The 21,226-nt window shown below is 41.9% G+C and overlaps 1 protein-coding gene across 8 annotated transcripts in view; it reads right to left on the bottom strand.

Annotated features, from left to right (window-relative positions):
* zmp:0000000755 (phosphofurin acidic cluster sorting protein 1) overlaps positions 1-21,226 on the bottom strand; it is a 271,437-nt gene that overhangs the window by 104,529 nt on the left and 145,682 nt on the right. The window lies entirely within an intron of this gene.

Consider the following 21,226-nt stretch of genomic DNA (forward strand, 5'->3'; position numbering starts at 1 on the left):
TTACACGAGTTACTGAAGGCCAAGATGCACTAGTCTTGGAACTTGAGAAGCGTTTAGGAGTATGAGTCTTATACTTATCATCAGAACTGACTCACACTGCACTACACTGACCCCTGTCAATCAAGCTTTATAAGATCCTTGTCAACTTGGATCATTTCTTCTAACTCAGGTCACGCTCAGTAATGACAGCGACAACAAAATCCACTGCTGCTTACAGCATGCCAACACAGCTTTCAGCTGACTTGAGGAGATGTGTTGAAGACCAAGACCTCACACCATGAATTAAATTCATGATCTACCAGCTCATAGTAATCCCAACCCTGCTGTACATGTGCCCACCAATGATATCCCAAAGCATTGGATAAGCTTCATCAATGCAGCCCCTGGAAAATCTTCCAAATTTACTGTCAGTACAGATGTATCAGTGGTAACATCTCCTCCCAGGCCAAGATCCCCAACATTGAGACTCTGGTGACATGCATTTATCAATAATGAACATGTCCAATTGTTCTCGTGCCTGACGACAGACCACCAGAATTGGCACACTATGAGCTCTGACAAGACAAGTGATTCTCAGAAAGGGAATGTTTCAAGGACATTTTCAATGCTTCATTAAAAAATTATCGTCTTCAATAACTTGTAAACTTCTGGCATTTTCAAGCTGCAGGAGAAATTCTGAGAAAAGATTCACCACCTTGAGGTCTCTCCAAAGCAGGGGGAGACCAAGAGCAAGCAGTAGCCCCCTGTACAGCTGCTGGCAGGGACTGTGGACCTCAAAAGGATTCATTAGAATCCAGTGACTCCAGAGGAAGAAAGTTCCTGGCTCAGAAAGACAGACTAACATAATTAACAGGGACTAGTATCAGGGTAAGTAAATCTGACAACCCCTTCAAAGCCGCAGTATGCATGTCTGCCCTGATTAGAGCAAAAGGAAGCTAAAGGGTAATCAACAACTACCGCAACAGGGGAAGGCAGAGGAGATGACAAATGGACAAACAGATAACCTGCACTAGAACCACTATCATACTGATTTTGTTCAGCCTCCAGAAGCAAGCGAACAGACAAGAACTTTGGCTATATGGACTGATAGTAATGTTTCCCATCAGAATGTAAATTAAAATTAAAACCAGGGTATCTACAAAATATGTTGGTGAGGACTAAGTCCCTGGCTTACAATATCACTGACAAATTCATGTGTGTGAAGACTTACCTTTGTAGAATCTGTGCAAAAAATGAAATCAGAATCAGATTTATTATTACTGATCTATATGTCACTGTAATTTGTTCTATTGCAGCAACAGTACAGTACAAGGACATAACAATTACTATAAATTACAATCTAAATAGTGAAGTAGTGGCATGGGTTCACACTCAGAAATCTAATGGTGCTGGAGACGAAGCAGTTCCTGAATTGTTGAGTGTGGGTCTCCAGGCTCCTGTACCTCCTGCCCAATGGTAGTAATGAGAAGAGGGCATGGATACAGCTCAGTCCATCACAGGTAAAGCTTTCTCCACCAGTAAGCACATCGAAAAGGAGTGCTGTTGTAGGAAAGCAGCATCCATCAAGGACCCCACCATCCAGCCCATGCTCTTTTCTCATTGTTTCCATCAGGAATGAGATAGAGAAGCCTTACATCCCACGCAACCAGGTTCAGAAACAGTTATTACCCCTCAGACATTAGGCTCCTGAACCAGACTAGGTAACTTCACTCACCCCAACACTGAACTAATTCCACATCCTATGGATTTACTTTCAATGACTCTACAACTAAAGCTCTCAATGTTTAATATTTATTTATTTATATTATTTGGCTTATTTTTATTTTTGTACCATGTGTTGCCTTTTGCACATTCGTCATTTGTCTTTGAGTGCAGACTTGCATTGATATTATGGCATTTCTTCCTACTTACTGCAAATGCCCACAAGAAAATGAATCTCAGGGTAGTATATGGTCATATGTATGTACTTAGATAATAAATAAATTTACTTTGAACTTTATAAAACCCTGGTCAATCTTCTCTGTACCCTCTCCAGCGCTATCACATTTTTCCCATGTCTTTCTGACCAGAACTGCACTCAGTACCTTAGCTGGAGTACTGAGTACAGGTCTGGTCAGAACTGCATGGCAAAAATGTGATAGCGCTGGAGAGGGTACAGAGAAGATTGAACAGAATAATTCCTGGATGAAGCAGTTCAATGTAGAGAAGCTGAGTCAGTTCTCCATCGAGCAGAGGAGGTTAAGAGGGGACAGGATTTAGGTACACCCAATTATTAGGGGTAGAAAGGGTAGACTGCATGTAACTTAACTTAAATCACAGACAGATAAAATTAGAGGACATAGGTTTAAAGTAATGGGGAAGAGATTCAGAGGAGATATTAGGAGGACCTACACCCAGAGTGGTGAGTAATTATATTGCAATACCTGAGCGAGTGGTTGCAGTATTTAAGAAGAGTCCAGAGATGAACACTTGAACTGTTTAATCACAGAGGGTTATGGATCAAGTATTGAGCAGGGGATAAATGTGGATGAATGCTCACTGGTCAGTGTGGATGGGTTATGCTGAATGGCCTACTTCTATGCTGTACGATTCTATGATCTAAGATATTTCTCTATTTGCATTTGTGATATCAACATTGTCTATTTTAAGGAGTTAATGCTGTCCCTCAATATCTTCTTTTTTTGTATAACAGTCACTAAAGGTTTACTTTAATATCCCTTGTAAGTTTCTTTTCAGAACCCTTTTTATTGCATGTTACCTTTTCTGTTCTTTGTTCTCTCCCAGTTCCGACCTCTGCAGTTTGCTTTATTTGTCAAGCAGAGCTCTTGGTCCTGCAGGGCAAACTACTATACGTCAGCAATTGACATAATGAGGCCAGTAGAGCTGCTATCTGCCACCTGGGATTAGAAACTGACAAAGGTTCAGAATTTCACCCAGCAAAACTACCCAACATTTAACTATTGAGTCCTGACACTGGATTGTTGCTTGTTCTGAAATAGAATTGTGAATGATAGAGAAAAAAAGCAGCCAATAGTCTGTTGGGGAAGCTCAGAAAGTCAAACAGCATCTCTAGGGTGGAAGGAATTGATGATGTCTTCAGGTTGAAACCCTGAAATAGGAAAAAAGTGAGGCCACACATGAAGAACTGAATCCAGTTTTGTCCACCTACTATATGAAAAATGTTACTATGGTGGAAGGAGTGCAGAAAATACCTTGAATTCAGCAAGGCATTTGACAAGGTACCCTATGCAAGGCTTATTGAGAAAGTAAGGAGGCATGGGATCCAAGGGGACATTGCTTTGTAGATCCAGAATTAACTCACCCACAGAAGGCAAAGAGTGGTTGTAGATGGGTCATATTCTGCATGGAGGTTGGTGACCAATGGAGTGCCTCAGGGATCTGTTCTGGGACCCCTACCCTTTGTGATTTTGATAAATGACCTGGATGAAGAAGTGGAGGGATGGGCTAGTAAATTTGCTGATGACACAAAGGTTGGGGTGTTGTGGATAGTGTGGAGGGCTGTCAGAGGTTACAGTGGGACATCAATAGAATGCAAAACTGGGCTGAGAAGTGGCAAATAGAGTTCAACCCAGAAAAGTGTGAGGTGGTTCATTTTGCTAGGTCAAATATGATGGCAGAATGTAGTATTAATGGTATGACTTTTAGCAGTGTGGAGGATCAGAGAGATCTTGGGGTCTGAATCCATAAGACACTCAAAGCTGCTGTGCAGGTTGACTGTGTGGTTAAGAAGGCATATAGTGCATTGGCCTTCATCAATCGTGGGATTGAATTTAAGAGCCGAGAGGTAATGCTGCAGCTAAAGGACCCTGGTCAGACGCCACCTGGAATACTGTGCTCAGATCTGGTCACCTCACTACAGGAAGGATGTGGAAACCATAGGAAGGGTGCAGGGGAGACTTACAAGGATGTTGCCTGGATTGGAGGGCATGCCTTATGAGAATAGGCCGAGTGAACTTGGCCTTTTCTCCTTGGAGCGACAGAGGATGAGAGGTGACCTGATGGCGATGTATAAAATGATGAGAGGCATTGATCGTGTGGATAGTCAGAGGCTTCTTCCTAGGGCTGAAATGGCTGGCAAGAGAGGGCACAGTTTTAAGATGCTTGGAAGCAGGCACAGAGATGTCAGGGGTAAGTTTTTTACGCAGAGGGTGGTGAGTTCATGGAATGGGCTGCCAGCGACAGTCATGGAGGTGGATATGATAGCGTCTTTTAAGAGACTCCTGGATAGGTACATGGAGCTTAGAAAAATAGAGGGCTATGGGTAAGCCTAGGTAGTTCTAAGGTAAGGACATGCTGTAGGTTTTCTACATTTCTATGTTTCTAAAAGATTTACAAGGATGTTGTCAAAACTCAAGACTGAGTAATAGAGAGAGGATGGATAGGATAGGCCTTGTTCCTTAGAGTGTAAGAGACTGAGAGGTGATCTTGTAGAGGTGTATAAAATCATGAGGGGCATTGATAGGGTAAATGGACTTAATCTTTTCCCCATGATTAGGGAATCAAGAACTAGAGGACATAGGTTTAAGGTGAGTGGGAAAATGTTTAATAGGAACATGAGAGACAACATTTTTTACACCAAGCAAATAAAGTGTACAAGCCACAGAGGAAGTGCAGTCGAGGTAAACAATAAAGAGCAAGATCATAACTGTGAGGTCGAGATCATCTTCAAAAGTTCAAAGTTCAAAATAAATTTATTATCTACTTATTCCCATATACTACCTTAAGATTCATTTTCTTACAGGCATTCATGATAAAACAGAGAGTGCAATAGAATCAATGAAAAACTACACACAAAAAAAAAGACTGACGAATATGATGTATTAGCATGGATGGAGGATTGGTTAACTAATAGATAGCAGAGAGCTGGGGTACAAGGGTGTTACTCTGGTTGGCAATCAGTGGTGAGTGGTGTGTCGCAGGATTCGGTGCTCGGCCCGCAATTGTTCATGATATACATTAACAATCTGGAAGAGAGGACTGAGTGTAGTGTCTCTAAGTTTGCTGATGATACTAAATTGAGTGGAAAAGCAAACTGTGCAGAAGATACAGAGAGTCTGCAGAGAAACATAGATGGGTTAAGTGAGTGGGCAAGGTTCTGGCAGATGGAATATAATGTTGGTAAATGCGAGGTAATCCACTTTGGAAGAAAAAAAATGAAAAAGCAGATTATTATTTAAATGGTAAAAAAAATTGCAGCATACTGCTGTGCAGAGGGACTTGGGAGTGTTTGTGCATGAATCCCAAAAGGTTGGTTTGCAGGTGCAGCAAGCTATCAGAAGGCAAGTGGAATGTTGGCTTTCATGGCTAGAGGGATTGAATTTAAGAGCAGGGAGGTTATGCTGCAATTGTACAGGGTACAGGTGAGGCCGCATCTGGAGTACTGCATGTAGTTCTGGTTTCCTTACTTGAAGAAGAATATACTGGCTTTGGAGGTGGTGCAGAGGAGGTTCACCAGGTTGATTCCAGAGTTGAGGGGGTTAGACTATGAGGAGAGATTGTGTTGCCTGGGACTGTATTTGCTGGACTTCAGAAGAATGAGAGGAGATCTTATAGAAACATAAAATTATGAAATGGATAGAAAAGGTAGAGGCAGAAAAGTTGTTTCCACTGGTAGGTGAAACTAGAACTGGGGGACATAGCCTCAAGATTTGGGGGAGTAGATTTAGGATGGGGATGAGGAGTTTTTGGAGAGAGTGGTGAATCTGGAATTCTCTGCCCAATTTTATGTTTTATATTTGTAATTAATTTAGATTACATTGCAGAGATCTGTTTTCACTTTGACATAAAAGAGTCTTTTTCTGTTGATCGGTGTCAAAAAAGCCAAATTAAATCCACTGTGATTCCATGTTGTATAACAATAAAACATGAAAACTTTCAAGGGAGGTGAATACTTTTGATAGCCACTGTATCATTATATGAATTGGCAGATAGTCTCAGTGGGCTGAATGGTCCATTCCTGCTCTTAATTATTTTTGTTTCTGTACACCCAACAGGAAACCGATGGTAGAAACCATGAGGATAGACAACCAAAGGCTGAAGCCTGGCAGAAAGCAGTTGAGGGGTGGAGTGTTAAGTGAAGGTGATAGCCATGCAGATAGGCATCCAATGGCTTGCTGACACTTTATTAACATTTGGCTGCACTACATTTGGAATATCGTGAGCAATTCCGGGTCCCATATCTATCGAAAGATATGCTGGCCTGGGAGAGGGTCCAGAGGAGGTTCACACGAATGATCCCAAGAATGAAAGGCTTAAAATGAAGAGTATTTGATACCTCTGTGTCTGTACTCAATGGATGTGTTGGGCTGGCATCAGCTGAGGGAACAAAGCACTGAGTAAAACGGTGCAGGTCTCCTTGAAATCTAGCAATTCTTTGGGATTAATCTAACCCATTATCAGGAAATAGGGCATACGTAGAAGAGAAGTTAGAAGAAGTGAGCAGTCTTTTTACTAGTGTTGTGGTATCAGGAACTAAAGGGCATGGGTTTAAAGTGAGAGGAGAGATACAGGAGCAACTTGCTCACTAAGATGATGGTCATTGTATGGAATGAGCTGCTAAAGGAAGTGGCTGACATAGGTACATTAACAACATTTAAAGAACATTTGGACAAGTACATGAATAGCAAAGGTTTAGAAGGATATGGGGTAAAGACAGACACGTGGGACCAGTTTTGCTGGGAAACTTGGTCAGTGCGGACCTAATGGTCTGCAGGGCCTGTTTCCATGCTGTATAACTGAAGGATGACTAGAGATCTCCTTGAAGCCTTTTGGATTCTGAAAGCTCTGCATAAAATGCATGTGAAAAGGGCATTTCCATTAGTAGAAAAGTCTAGAAATAAAGGGACGTCCCTTTAAAACTAAGATAGGAAGGAATTTTTTCAGTCAGAGGGTATTCAACCTGTGGAATTTGTTGCCACCGAGGGGAGTACAGGCCAAGTATTGGGTGCATTGAAGAAAAGGGTTACAGGGAGAAGGTGGAAGAATAGAGTTAAAAAAGGACCAAATTCTGCTCCTTGCACACAATGTAAGAAGACAATGTGGACATAAGGAAGGGAAAGACGAAGGAACACATACCAATTCTCACAGAGGGACCAGATGTGCAGAGAGGGAGCAGTTTCAATTTCCTAGGTGTCAAGATCTCTGAGGACCTAACCTGGTCCTCAAAGGCAGGACAGTGACTATACTTCATCAGGAGTTTGAAGAGATTTGGTATGTCAACAAAAACATTCAAGAACTATAGATGTACTGTGGAGAGTGTTCTGATAGGCTGCATTGCTGTCTGGTGGGGGAGGGGAAGGGTGGGCTACTATATAGGACCGAAAGAAGTACAGAGGGTCGTAAATTTAGTCAGCTCTATCTTGGGTACTAGCCTACAAAACGCCCAGGACATCTTCAAGGAGTGGTGTCTCAGAAAGGCAGCATCCATTATTAAGGGCACCCAGCACCCAGGGACGCCCTTTTTTCATTGCTACCATCAGGTAGGAGGTACAGAAGCCTGAAGGCACACACTCAGCAATTCAGGAACAGCTTCTTCCCCTCTGCCATCTGATTCGTAAATGGACATTGAACCCATGAATGCTACCTCACTTTTTTGATATGTTATTTCTGTTTTTGCACAATTTTTAATCTATTCAATATACATACAGTTAATTATTTATTTACTTTTCTTCTATATTATGAATTGCATTGAACCGCTGCTGCAAAGTTACCAAATTTCACAACATATGCCGGTGATAATAAACCTGATTCTGATTCTGCTTCTAGATCTTATCTTATAGGACAGAGTACACAGGGCACCAATCAGATAGGCAAACAATGAGAGGACCAGGGGTGCAGGATATTACTTGGGTGGACAACCAATGACAGAAATGACAGTGAAGGCCATGATTTAAATGAACAACAAATGAAAGATTTAAGGGTCCAAGGCATCATTCAGATTAACACCTGATGACAGAATACAGATATGGGCAGAAATGGCAAGAGTAACCCACATAGCTAAGGATTGAAAAGTGGTATGGGAGGAATAAAAAAAGATACCTTTTGGGGTGGCATAAGTTGCCTGCATTCTATGTAGTAAATTTTCCTGAATTTATGACCTGCCCTACAGGCTGAAAGGAGCTGTGGACACTCTCTGTACATTATTCAGTATTTCCCCATGGATTGAGTACTCCCTTGTCGTCTTGTTTGTCCCACATTCTCTAGATTAAATTCCACTTGGCTTCTTTCTGTCGACTCCAGCAGTCTTTGATTTCCAAAAACTGACACTATTCATCTCTTCCAAAACTAGTAATGAACCTTGCACAGAAGCAGGGCAAAACCTCAAAAGCAAATGTGTATGGATAATGTACTGCAAGAAGGGATAATGCTAGTATTTAAACAACTGCACAGCTATAATGAAGAGAAAACGAGATATGTCAGGTGAATGCGGTGGCCAGCCAAGAGAATTTGGGAAGAGCCCACATGGGTAGGGCAGGGTAGCAGAACTGGCTGAATTACTTAGATCAATATAAATTTGACAGGCCAAATGGCCTTCTTCATGATAACTATTCTGCAATTCTTTCACTGCATCTGCTTATAATATCCACTTGGCAGGCAATGAGCTGTACTGGGATGGATTGAGTTTCCACATTTTAATTAACAATAGGGCTAATGATAACACCGCAGCTAATAACATAATCTGAAAAACCACCCCCAGTCTCTGCTGAGAAAACTGCATTCACTCTGCTAAAGCAGAGAAAGACATTTACACCATACTGTAAGGCAATTTAGTGCCAAATTCTTTTAACTTATATTTATTACAACACAGAAAGAGACCATTACACTTATCAATTCCATGCTGGCTTCCAATAGATCAATCACATCAGTCCTTTTCCCTATCTGTGTCCTTCTCTCTATCCCTGGAACATACACTCTCACTTTCTCAAGGCCATTAACTCCCCCTATAATGGGAGAAAACCTGCGCATACAAACTCCACCCAGACAGCACAGGATATTAGGACTGAAGTGGAGTGCTGGAGATGCAGTAAGCAGCACTAATTGGAGTAATAGCTTACTACTCGAGTAATCTAAAAGAATCTCACAATAAAATGTACTCCTCCCATAACGATGTAACTTCTTCCTCTGCTTCACACCTCTATGACTGCCATGATATTGTTACACAGAATGAGTGAGGCCTAAACAACAACAAAGGATCAGTTGATAGAGTGGCCAGGACAACGGTAGATAAAATTTAATTCAGTTAAGTACGAGGTGATGAGCTTTGGAAAAACATATTAGAGCAGGAGATAGACAATGAATTACAGGTCCAAGTTCAAAAAAATTCAAAGTAAATTTATTATCAAAGTACATAATGTACACACCCCTGAGATTCATTTTCTTGTGTGCAGTCACAGTAAATACAAGAAACACAATAGAATCAAAGAAAGACCACACCCAACAGGACAGACATACAACCAATGTGCAAAAGACAACAAACTGCATATACAAAAAGAAAGAAAAATAATAACGTTTATGGGACTCATCAGCCGTGGTTGGCAGCACATCTAGGAGAACTCTGCTCTCAAACCTCTGCAGTCTTGTGGCGAGACCGACTCATGGGAATGGCTTTAGGAGTAAATCCTGAGGAAAATTCCAGAGCTGGAGTCCCTAAGGCAGCCTGAGTTCAGCACAACTGGCAACTCCTGTGACACCACTGGTGCCAAACTGTATCAGTCTCTGCTGGTCCTGTGCAGATAGGTGTTCGCTGCTACATGAGCAACTGTTTTCTCTCCATATCATACTGCCCTGCTTGTTTACCAGCTTGCCTATCATGTGTTACGAACCCCATAACTGGGTCACTTACCAGCAAAGACAGAGGGGTCCGTTGAAGTCTGATGATACTATTTTTAACAGTATTTATTAGCAAAAATACACAAAAATAATATCAATGCAAATATACAGATAATATATGTCGTCAATACTAAATCTAAAAGTGCGGGTATAATAATAATCAATAAGAAATAAGCTCTATCGTTGTCTAGGGGATAACGTATTGTCCAATGGAAATATAAAGTTCACTCAGTTCATGCAGGCTGCAGCCGTTGGGGACCGCTGTGTTGTAATTGTTGGAGAGAGAGAGAGAGATTTGGAGAAAAACTTGCCGGCTTTCCTTTTATGATTTTGATCCGTCAGGAGTCTCGTTGTCGTGGCCGCTCACTTGTGGCCTCTCCTTTTTGCTAAACCGTTCTTCTGTGATGAGCCCGCCACCCTGGCAAGGGAGGACGCACACGAGCTCTCACCAGTGTTCGCTATAAAATGCTGTCACGGGATTTCCAGCGTTTCTCCTGGTGCGTCTAAAGGGGTTGTTCCCCAGACCCTCTTTTATCCTTATTCATGGGGTCTCAGATGTCAATCAGGTTGGGATGATGCAATCCCTCAACCAGACCACTCTGGTTGTCCCCTGAGGTTTTCAATGAATAGTACAGTACTCAATACACAATTCCGTCTCCAAGAGACAATGGCCGTTATCAGTGGCTCCGTTCCGCTGAGGCCAGGACACATTCCAAACCTTGTGTATTCCGTGTGTGTGTCTCTCTCTCATTTCCTGGATCCCAGAGCTGAATTAACAGCGATCTTGCAATTCTCAAAAAGGTGGGGGTGACTTTGTACCCTTCGGCCCCTCAGAGTTGCTTCACATTCATAACACCCCCTTCCTTCTAAGATTTTTGCCACAGGTTAATTAATACAGAGACTTACAGGATTTCAGAATCTAACACAATACAAAAGAGTTTTTTTTCACTATAGAGTAATACAGTTATACATTCAATTCAGCATCTAAACAGTTAACGATTACATTGTCACTTCCTTTAATATCTTAATATCTTGTACCTTAATAAAGTCTTGTAGCATCAGACTCCAATTTACTAACCACCTATTTTTATTCCTTTTCTTCAGCAAACAAAAACTAAAGAGTTGTGATCTTAGCTTACGTGTATATTACAAAATTTCATGCAAATACTAATCTTTATTTTACTTTCAAACTTAACAGTCAATCTTCCATGGGGTTGTCTTTATTAGTTACATGCTTTGTCGAAGTCCCTTAAAACCGGATCCTGATAATTAAAGTGGCATCCCGTCAACCCTCACCCCGTTTCCAGTTAACTCCCACGTGGTTAGCTTGTATACCAGTGTGGAATAGGCTTTTGCATGCTGCTTTCATAGCAGTTATTTTATCAACAATGTTTTCCAAACATAGCCCATTGGCTGAATCTCCACACAATTCTTTATTTTTAAGCAAGTTGTTAGTTTTATCTTCAGGACCCTTCATTCTATTAGTTTTCAGTTTAAGATCTGCAAGCGATCCCTCTTTGTCCAAACAGCATTTCAAATTCTGCCTCTTCACAGCACACTCTTGAATAACAATAGCGTGTGGGGCACCTTTACATTCGAAGGCACCCTGTTAACAAGCCATTGTCCCTTCAGCCTGGTTACTGCTTCTGACACCAATCCAGAATTTAAATTTTCTTCATTCAATTTAGGAACTACACTTTTCCCTTCTCCTTCAATAATAAGATTCACATCACCACCTTTTATCTCCTCACTAACTTTTAACACACCTTCGAACACAAACAACTGGGAATTCTCACTTCCCAATATTACCAAGGTTAACCCTTTCTTCACTGAACCAAGTCCATCTGACCCACAAGGACTGCATTCCTTTTCAACTGAATCAGATACCTCAGACTTTTTCTGCGCTCCATTACTAGGTTCAGTACCACGTGCATCCACATCTTGAACACACTCAAACAGGACATCTGCCTCTTCCAGGCTTTCAATACCCGTACCTTTTTCAAATTCTAAATTCCCCTGATCCTCCCAATTCCTCTCTGGGCAACTCCATTCCGGAGTAAACTCAACCCCACCGGCTGAAACAACCTCATCTGCCAACCCAGCAGACTTCTTCAAGGTAATGGCATCCTTTTCATCTAGAACTGCCCTCATTTCATTATCGGGAACACATTTAAAATTTTCAACTTCTTCAAACAGTTCTGCCAAACCAGACAGATCATCCATGTCCAACCCTGGACCTTCTAACAGCTCTATCTGTTTCTCATTTTTACTCCGTGCCTCTATAAGTTTCCTCCTGGCTAAGGGCAGGACTACCTCCTTTCCCTTACTCTCTTTCACCTCCCTATTCTCCATTTTACCACCCTCTAACCCTTCTTGGTACAGGGTCGGTAAAAACGTCTCAGCCAAATCGATACTGACCTGAATTAAACTGGTCCCTTTCTCAGCTGCCTTTCCCGACAAGCTGCGAGTGATTCCGCATGCGGGATAGATCTTGGAATCTAGGGACGGGTCCTCAACACTTACAGGCTTGCTCGTCGGTTCCATGGCTGACCAGACTTCACCACCAGCTAAATCATTACCCAGAAGGATGCCTACATTAGTTCTCGGGAATTCTGATCGCACCCCTATTTCAACTGGTCCAGATACCAGCTCACAATTTATAATGATCCTATGCAAAGGCACAGCTTCGGTCCCTTTTCCTATGCCTCTCAAAGCTACCTCTCTAGTCTCGGGACCAAAATCTAGTACCGTACTGTGAATCAATGACACCTCAGCTCCAGTGTCTCTCCAGATCCGCACGGGAACTGATGTGTCCCCCTCTTTCACAGACACGGTTCCTTCTGAAATAAATTTCTCAGGCCCCTCTCGTATTCTGTCTACCTGGGGCTTTCTCGTCGATTTACTGATCACCATAATACATCCCGTAGGGACTGCTGCTTTTCCTTTTCCTGTCTCCTTCCTCGGAGCAAGGCACTTAGATGCAATATGACCCACCTTTCCACAATTAAAACAGGTCAAGCCAGGACCTGTCCTGCCGTCTTGCCTTTCCTCCTCCTTATTTTTACCACTAGCTCCCGGTGGGCTTTCTCTACCGTTCCCACGGTCTCTCTGGTAACTTTTATTCGAGGAAAACTTTGTCTTGTGGGTTAGGGCATATTCATCTGCGAACCTAGCAAATTCAGATATGGACTTATTCGGCTTCTCGTTCAAATACATCCGGATATCATCTGAAACACAACCTTTAAATCCCTCAATCAGAATTAACTCCCTGAGACGCCAAAAATCCTCTTCCACCATTTCTGCTGCACACCAATGATCCAAGAGCACACCCTTCTCATAGCAAACTCTGTATGCGTCTGATTCCACCCTTTCTTTAAATTTCTGAACTTTTGTCTATAGGCCTCAGGTACCAATTCTTAGGTCTGAAGAATGGCCTCCTTTACTTTCTCATAATTCTCAGACTCCTCCTCCTCCATGGACAACGCTGCATATGCCCGTTGTACCTTCCCTTTTAACACACTTTGTAACAACGCCATCCACTGATCTCTAGGCCACTTCTGATTCACTGCCACCTTTTCAAAATGCAAGAAATAACTATCAACATCCGTCTCCTCAAACGGAGGTACTAACCTAAACTCCCGACTAAAATTAAATCTCTCCTCTCGGTCTGACCCTTGAGCTCTTCGCTCTTGCCTTAACTTCTCCAGGTCCATCTCATGTTGCCTCTGTTTCGCCTTCTCCCTTTGGTTCTCCCTCTCCTTTTCAGCTGCTTCCAGCTGTTTTATCTTAATTTCATGCTCCAACAATTTTTCCAACTCTAACTGAGCCGTCCCACTAGCTGGTACCTTTTCAGGGATATTTTCCAATACCTCAGCCGAAAACACATTCTTCACAATATAATACTGAGTTATGTCCCTCCGCACCTCCCGTTTTTACATTGACAACCTCGCCTCTGCGAGATTTAGTCCTTTCGCAATATTTATCAAGTCCGACTTTGTGGCAGCCTCTAGCGCCTCCAGAGTCGGGTTTTCTATAAATTCGTCTACGTCCATCTTTGCTGGTTTCCCGACTGGCAACCAGATCCAAGTTTGGACTTAAAAGTCCGATTTACTGGCCCTCCAATTTGGTATCAAATCTCAAGACGAGGCCCTACATTGTTATGAACCCCGTAACTGGGTCACTTACCACCAGAGATAGAGAGGTCCGTTGAAGTCTGATGATACTATTTTTAACAGTATTTATTAGTAAAAATACACAAAAATAATATCAATGCAAATATACAGATAATATACGTCGTCAATACTAAATCTAAAAGTGCGGGTATAATAATAATCAATAAGAAATAAGCTCTATCGTTGTCTAGGGGATAACATATTGTCCAATGGAAATATAAATTTCACTCAGTTCATGCAGGCTGCAGCCGTTGGGGACCGCTGTGTTGTAATTGTTGGAGAGAGAGAGAGATTTGGAGAAAAACTTGCCGGCTTTCCTTTTATGATTTCGATCCGTCAGGAGTCTCGTTGTCATGGCCGCTCACTTGTGGCCTCTCCTTTTTGCTAAACCGTTCTTCCGTGATGAGCCCGCCACCCTGGCAAGAGAGAATGCACACGAGCTCTCACCGGCGTTCGCTATAAAACGCTGTCACGGGATTTCCAGCGCTTCTCCTGGTGCGTCTAAAGGGGTTGTTCCCCAGACCCTCTTTTATCCTTATTCATGGGGTCTCAGATGTCAATCAGGTTGGGATGATGCAGTCCCTCAACCAGACCACTCTGGTTGTCCCCTGAGGGTTTTCAATGAATAGGACAGTACTCAATACACAATTCCGTCTCCAAGAGACAATGGCCGTTATCAGTGGCTCTGTTCTGCTGAGGCCAGGACACATTCCAAACCTTGTGTATTCCGTGTGTGTGTCTCTCTCTCATTTCCTGGGTCCCAGACCCGAATTAATAGCGATCTTGTGATTCTCAAAAAGGTGGGGGCGACTTTGTACCCTTTGGCCCCTCAGAGTTGCTTCACATTCATAACACGTAAACAACTAGGACACAATATCCGTGGTCGATCCCAACCATGGAGGGCCTCACAAAAAAAAGCAGTAAGTATTGAGAACATAAGATAAACAGTCCTTGAAAGAAGTTTATAGGTTGTGGAAAGAGGTCAGTGATGGGGCGAGTGAACTTGAGTGAAGTTTTCTACTCTGGTTCAAGACCCTGATGGCTGAGTGGAAATAACTGTACTTGAACCTACTAGTGTCAGTCCTCAGGCTCCTGTACATCCTTACTGATGGCAGCAGTGAGAAGAGAGCATAGTCTGGATGGTGGGATTTGCTCAGTGGTGGAAAGGTTTTACCTATGATGGACTGGATCATATCCACTACTTTTTGAATGATTTTTCCATGCAAGCACATTGTTGTTTCCATTCCAGGCCGCTATGTAACTGGTTAATATACTCTCCACCACACCCTATAAAAGTTTGTCAGAATTTTAGATGACATGCTGAATCTTTGCAAACTTCTTACAAAGAAGAGGCACTGCTGTGCTTCCTTCATAATGGCACTTACATGCTGGATCCAGGAGAGATCCTCGGAAATGATAATACTGAGGAATTTAAAGTTGCTGACTCACTCCACCTCTGATCCCCTATGAGGACTGACTCATGAACCTCTGGTTTCCTCCTCCTGAAGACAATAATCAGCTCTTTGGTCTTGCTGACACTGAATGAGAGCTTGCTGTTGTGGCACAACTCAGTCATATTTCCAATCTGCCTCCTGTATGTTGATTGTCATCGCCTTTGAATCAGCCAACAACAGTTGTGATGTCAGCAAAACTTAAATATGGCATTAGAGCTGTGCTTAGCCTCACAGTCATAAGTATAAAGTGAGTAGAGTATGGAACTAAACACACAGTCTAGTGGTGCACCTGCGCTAATGGAGATTGTAAAGGAGGTGCTGTTGCTGATTCGAACTGAGTGGGGTCTGCAAGTCAGAAAATTGAGGATCAATTGCACAAAAAAGTATTGAAGCAAGTCTTGAAGCTTATTGATTAGTTTTGAGGAGATGACAGTATTGAATGCTAAGCTGTAGTTAATGAAGAGCATCCTGATGTATACATCTCCACTGTCCAGATGTACCGGGATTGAGAAAATAGTTAATAAAATGGTATCTGCTGCTGATTTGCACATTTGAATGGGTTGAAGTTACTTTTCAGACAGGGAGCTTATATGTTTCATCACCAACCTCTCAAAGCAGTGGATGTAAGTGCTACTGGATGAGTAATAGAATAGAGAACAAGGAATAGAGTTCACAAAGTTCAAGGATCTCTGAAGGTAGCAAAACATATAAATAAAAATTCAGGAGATACACATCTTTATAAGAACATGAGAAATAGAAGCTAGAGTAGACCATTTGGCCTATTGAACCTTGTCCACCATTCAATTAGATGATGTCTCATCTGTTTGTCCACTCAGTTCCTCATAATACCTAATTCCTCTATTATCCAAAAATCCATCTAACTATAAGGCCAGAAGTAGGCCATTCTCCTCATCAAGTCTGCTTTGCCATTCAATCATCGGCTGCTCCAATTCTTCCAGTCATCCCCACTCCCCTGCTTTCACCCCATACCCTTTGATGCCCTGGCTAATCAAGAATCTATCTATCTCTGCCTTGAATGCACCCAATGACTTGGCCTCCACAGCTGCTCATGGCAACAAATTCCACAGATTTACCACCCTCTCTCTGACTTAAGTAATTTCTCTGCATCTCTGTTCTAAATGGACGACCTTCAACCCTGAAGTCGTGCCCTCTTGTCCTGGACTCCCCTACCATGGGAAATAACTTTGCCATATCTAATCTGTTCAGGCCTTTTAACGTTCGGAATGTTTCTATGAGATTCCCCCTCATTCTCCTGAACTCCAAGGAATACAGCCCAAGAGCTACCAGACGTTCCTCATATAGTAACACTTTCATTAAGATGCAGTTAAATATATTTAATTGTATCTTAAATATATTTAATGAGTGGTCTGTACTGCTTGCTTGGCAGGGAATTCCACAGAATTACTACTCTCTGACATGCCAATTGAATCTGACTATTTTATAGGTTAATTGTTGTCACTAAAATATATGAATTCTAATCTGAGATCTCTAGTACGGGACTACTACAACTTTTTCCTTTGTTCCTTTTCTTTGTACTCTCAGTGCATCTTTCTTGTTCATTTTTTGCTCTTGTAAAACTAATAAAACAGCAGCAAGCAATAAGTTTTATGCCTATTCTTGCCATCCAAAGAACCTTTGAATCAAAAAAGCATCAGGATCCAACAAGAGTGAGAAACAACCTGTTGAATGTTTTAGGTATTCTCAGGTTTTTTTTTCTGATTTCCATCGTATGGTTTTGTTTTCAATTTAGAGGCCTAGGTCCCTCTGTTCTACCAGTGTAACACACCAAGCTTCATTGGTCAGGGCACTGAGTATAGGAGTTGGGATATTATGTTGCAGTTGTATATATCATTAGGAGCACAGTTTTGGTTACCGTTACAGGAAAGATGAGGTTAAACTGGAAAGAGTGCAGAAAGTATTTACAAGAATGTTGCCAAGACTAGAGGGCCTGACTTGTAGGGAGAGGTTGGCCAGGCTTAGAATATAGGAGAATGAGGACTGATATAGAAATGTTTAAAATTATGAGATAAGGTGGATGGTAAACAGTCTTTTCCACAGGAAAAGACAATGAATATCTGTGCTGTATTGCACGGATTATTGCTCTATGACTTCACGACTCTGAAATTCATGTCTTTTTCAGTTTTCTCCACCTCCTTCCCTCTCATCTTCTGTAATATCTTCCAAGCCTCTAGAGCAAAAACTTTGAGCATCTCCAAATACAAACTCATGAGCATCCCATTTTCTTCACTCCACTACAGATAGCTATACTTTCTCTATCTCTAATTAGTTCAGGAAGAAACACTTCATCAAATGCATCATGAAGCATGCATCAGCTCTGTTACTGATTGAAGCAATGATCAGCAAAAACAGGTCAAAAGGGTGGTCAAATGCCAGCCATACAATGGATATGGAAACAGGGATGAAACGGGAGATGAGACAAAATCAAAACATTGACTAGAATGTAGGGAAAATAATGTAGGATTAGTGCAAGTGGGTGGTTGATAGTTGGTATGGATTCAGTGGGCAGAAGGGTCTGTTTCTGTACTGTATCATCTTATGACTGTAAACAGAAAACATTGGAAAGCAGCATATGTGATGGCAGAAACAGAGTTAACATCTTCAGTCAAAAATTAAATACTGGAATATGAAATCAAAAATGTAGTTGCTGGAAACACTAAAAAAGGCCAGTGGAAAGAAAAATGGCAATATTTTAGGTCAGAAAACAGCATCTTTTTCTTGTACTTAAAATATCAGGTCAATGTTTCTGATTAAATCAGTCTGAAACATTAACTCTTGTTTCTCTTTCCACAAATACTGCCTCACCTGCTCAGTATTTATATCTTTTTGTTTTTATTATAGGAAGATAAAACCAGTGCTCCTGTGTTTGATAAATCCCAACTGTACAAACAGGTTGGGCCAAATATTATCTAATTAATACTCTAAAGTATTAATCTGGCATAAGAACATAATTTTCATGCAGGTCAAATAGTGATTATCAAATGGGTAAAAAACCCAAAGACATATTTAGAGTAAAACAGCTGTTCTAGTTAATGTTTCTCCTGAAAAGGGATTAAGAATTATGTGGGAAGCACTTTGCAAAACAAACAATCGGTCATCTCGTGCTATTAGCAGTCAGATTTGTTTATGCAACACCTTACTCAGTTTATGTTACAAGAGAGAAGAGCTGGACTTTCACTTCACTACATTAAGATCAAAAGCATTTCACATGAAAACAGAATGCTGGAAGAACTCAGCAGGTCAAACAACATCTGTAGAGGCAAAAGATGCAAACCAACGTTTTGGTTCAAGACCCTGCCTCAGATAACAGAGACTGCAGATGCTGGTAATCTGGAGCAACACAAAAAAATCTGGAGGAACTCAGTGGGTCAGGCAGCACCTATGGAGGAAAATGGACATCTCTTGGCCTCAGCGCAGGTGGCCAGAGAATAAGGATAGGTTTCTAGTCCTCTTCTTGGGGATTAGGGTTGAGAATGACTTACTTCCCATCATTCAGTGAGCCACTGCAAGAGCACAGCTTCTCTTGCAGTCGGGGCAGATGGGTGTGATGTTTGAGATGGTATGTCCTTCTGTTCTTTACTTCTGGACCTGAGTATGATTGTATAAGAGAGGCACCGAGTGCTTGATGGCTTCCCTGATGCACCTTCTTTAGTTTGGACAGTCTTGAATCAGGAACATTCTTGAAACAATCTCTCTTTCCTCATGAGAATCACTTGCTGCTATGGAGCTCAGAGTTGACCTCTCACTTCACGAGTCTGGTGTCAGATACACAAACACTGTGGCTCACTCCTGTGAGCTGGCTGTGTATAACTAAAACTTCAGGATGGAGACCTTGACTGGCTCACAATGACTGATTTTTTTAGAGTCATTGCTGGTATTGCTTCAGTGGTTTTGAACTGCCTGCTGTCTCCAGCACATACAGGAAGCAGGGATCACTGCTATATGGTAAACCTGAATGAAAGATCTGTTAGGTCAGAGCTCTGGGATTCTTTGGACTTCAAAGCAAGATTAAGGGATTGATTGTTGGCTTCAGAATGAGGAACTTGGGAAAACTTGTTAAGGAGTCAGTGGTGAAAAGGTTGAGCAGCTTTAACTTTCTAGCTGTCAATATCTCAGAGAACCTATCCAAGGTACAAAACATAGATACAATTTTGGAGAAGGACTGTCAGCAGCTCTAATTTGTAGGACATGGAACATATAACAGTTCCATGAACACTGAAGTGTACAGCACACACTTCAGTCCATGACATTGTGCCAACCTTTTAACCTGCTCCAAGATCAATCTAACTCTTCCCCTAGCTTTCCATTTTTTCATCTATGTGTCTACCTACGAATCTCCAATACATCTGCCTCTACCACCGCCCCGACCGATCATTTCATAAAAACATAAGAAACAGGACCAGGAGTAGGCCATCTAGCCCATCGAGCCTGCCCCGCCATTCAATAAGATCATGGCTGATCTGCCTGTAAACTCAGCTCCATCTACCTGCCTTTTCCCCATAACCCTTAATTCCCTTACTATGTAAAAACTTATCTGTTTCTTAAATATATTTAGTGAAGAAGTCTCAACTGCTTCCCTGGGCAGAAAATTCCACAGATTCACCACTCTCTGAGAAAGGCAGTTTCTCCTTATCTCTGTCCTAAATCTTCTCCCCTGAATCTTGAGGCAATGTCCCCTAGTTCTAGTCTCACCTACCAATGGAAACAACATTCCTACTTCTATCTTATCTATCCCTTTCAAAGTTTTGTATGTTTCTATAAGATCCCCTTTCATTCTTCTGAACTCCAGAGAGTATAGTCCCAGGTGACTCAACCGTTCCTCACAGATTAACCCCTTCATCCCTGGAATCAACCTGGTGAACCTCCTCTGCACTGCCTCCAAAGTCAGTATATCCTTCCTCAAGTATGGAGACCAGAACTGCACACAGTAATCCAGGCCCTGTATAGTTGCAGCATGACCTCCCTGCTCTTGAATTCAACCCCTCTAGCAATGAAGGGCAACATTCCATTTGTCTTCTTAATAACCTGTTGTACCTGCAAGTTATCCAAGGCTGGCTCTCCCCACACTTACTGTCCTTGCTTTTGACTGGAATATACTTCTGTTGAGCACTGTGAAAAATCTCTTTGAAACTATTCCACTGTTCCTCAACTGTCCTACCAAATAGCCTGTGCTCCCAATCCACATTAGCCAACTCCTCCCTCATCCCGTTGCAGTCTCCCTTGTTCCAGCATAATACACTAGTTTTAAATCTATTTCATCCTCCATCTGAATGAGAAATTCAATCATACTATGATCACTCTTTTCAAGACGATCCCTGACTACAAGATCGTTAATCTTACCTGTCTCATTGCACAGGACTAGATCTAAGATACCATTTTCCCTTGTAGGTTCACTAACATACTGCTCAAGAAAGCCATCACAGATGCATTCTATGAAGTCCTCCTCAAGAGTTCCCTGACCAACCTGGTTCACCCAATCTATGTGGAAGTTAAAATTCCCCATGACAACTGCCGTTCCGTTCTTACAAGCCTCAGTTATTTCTTGGTTAATCGTCTCTGCCACTGCAATATTTTTATTAGGTGGCCTATAGACAACACCCATCAGTGATTTTTTTTCCCTTTACTATTCCTATCTCTACCGAGATGGACTCAACATTCTGCTCCATAGATCTTATATGGTCTCTCACAATCGCCCTGATCTCACCCCTAATC

Source organism: Hypanus sabinus, chromosome 10, assembly GCF_030144855.1.
Source record: "Hypanus sabinus isolate sHypSab1 chromosome 10, sHypSab1.hap1, whole genome shotgun sequence".
In the NCBI taxonomy this organism is placed as follows: domain Eukaryota; kingdom Metazoa; phylum Chordata; class Chondrichthyes; order Myliobatiformes; family Dasyatidae; genus Hypanus; species Hypanus sabinus.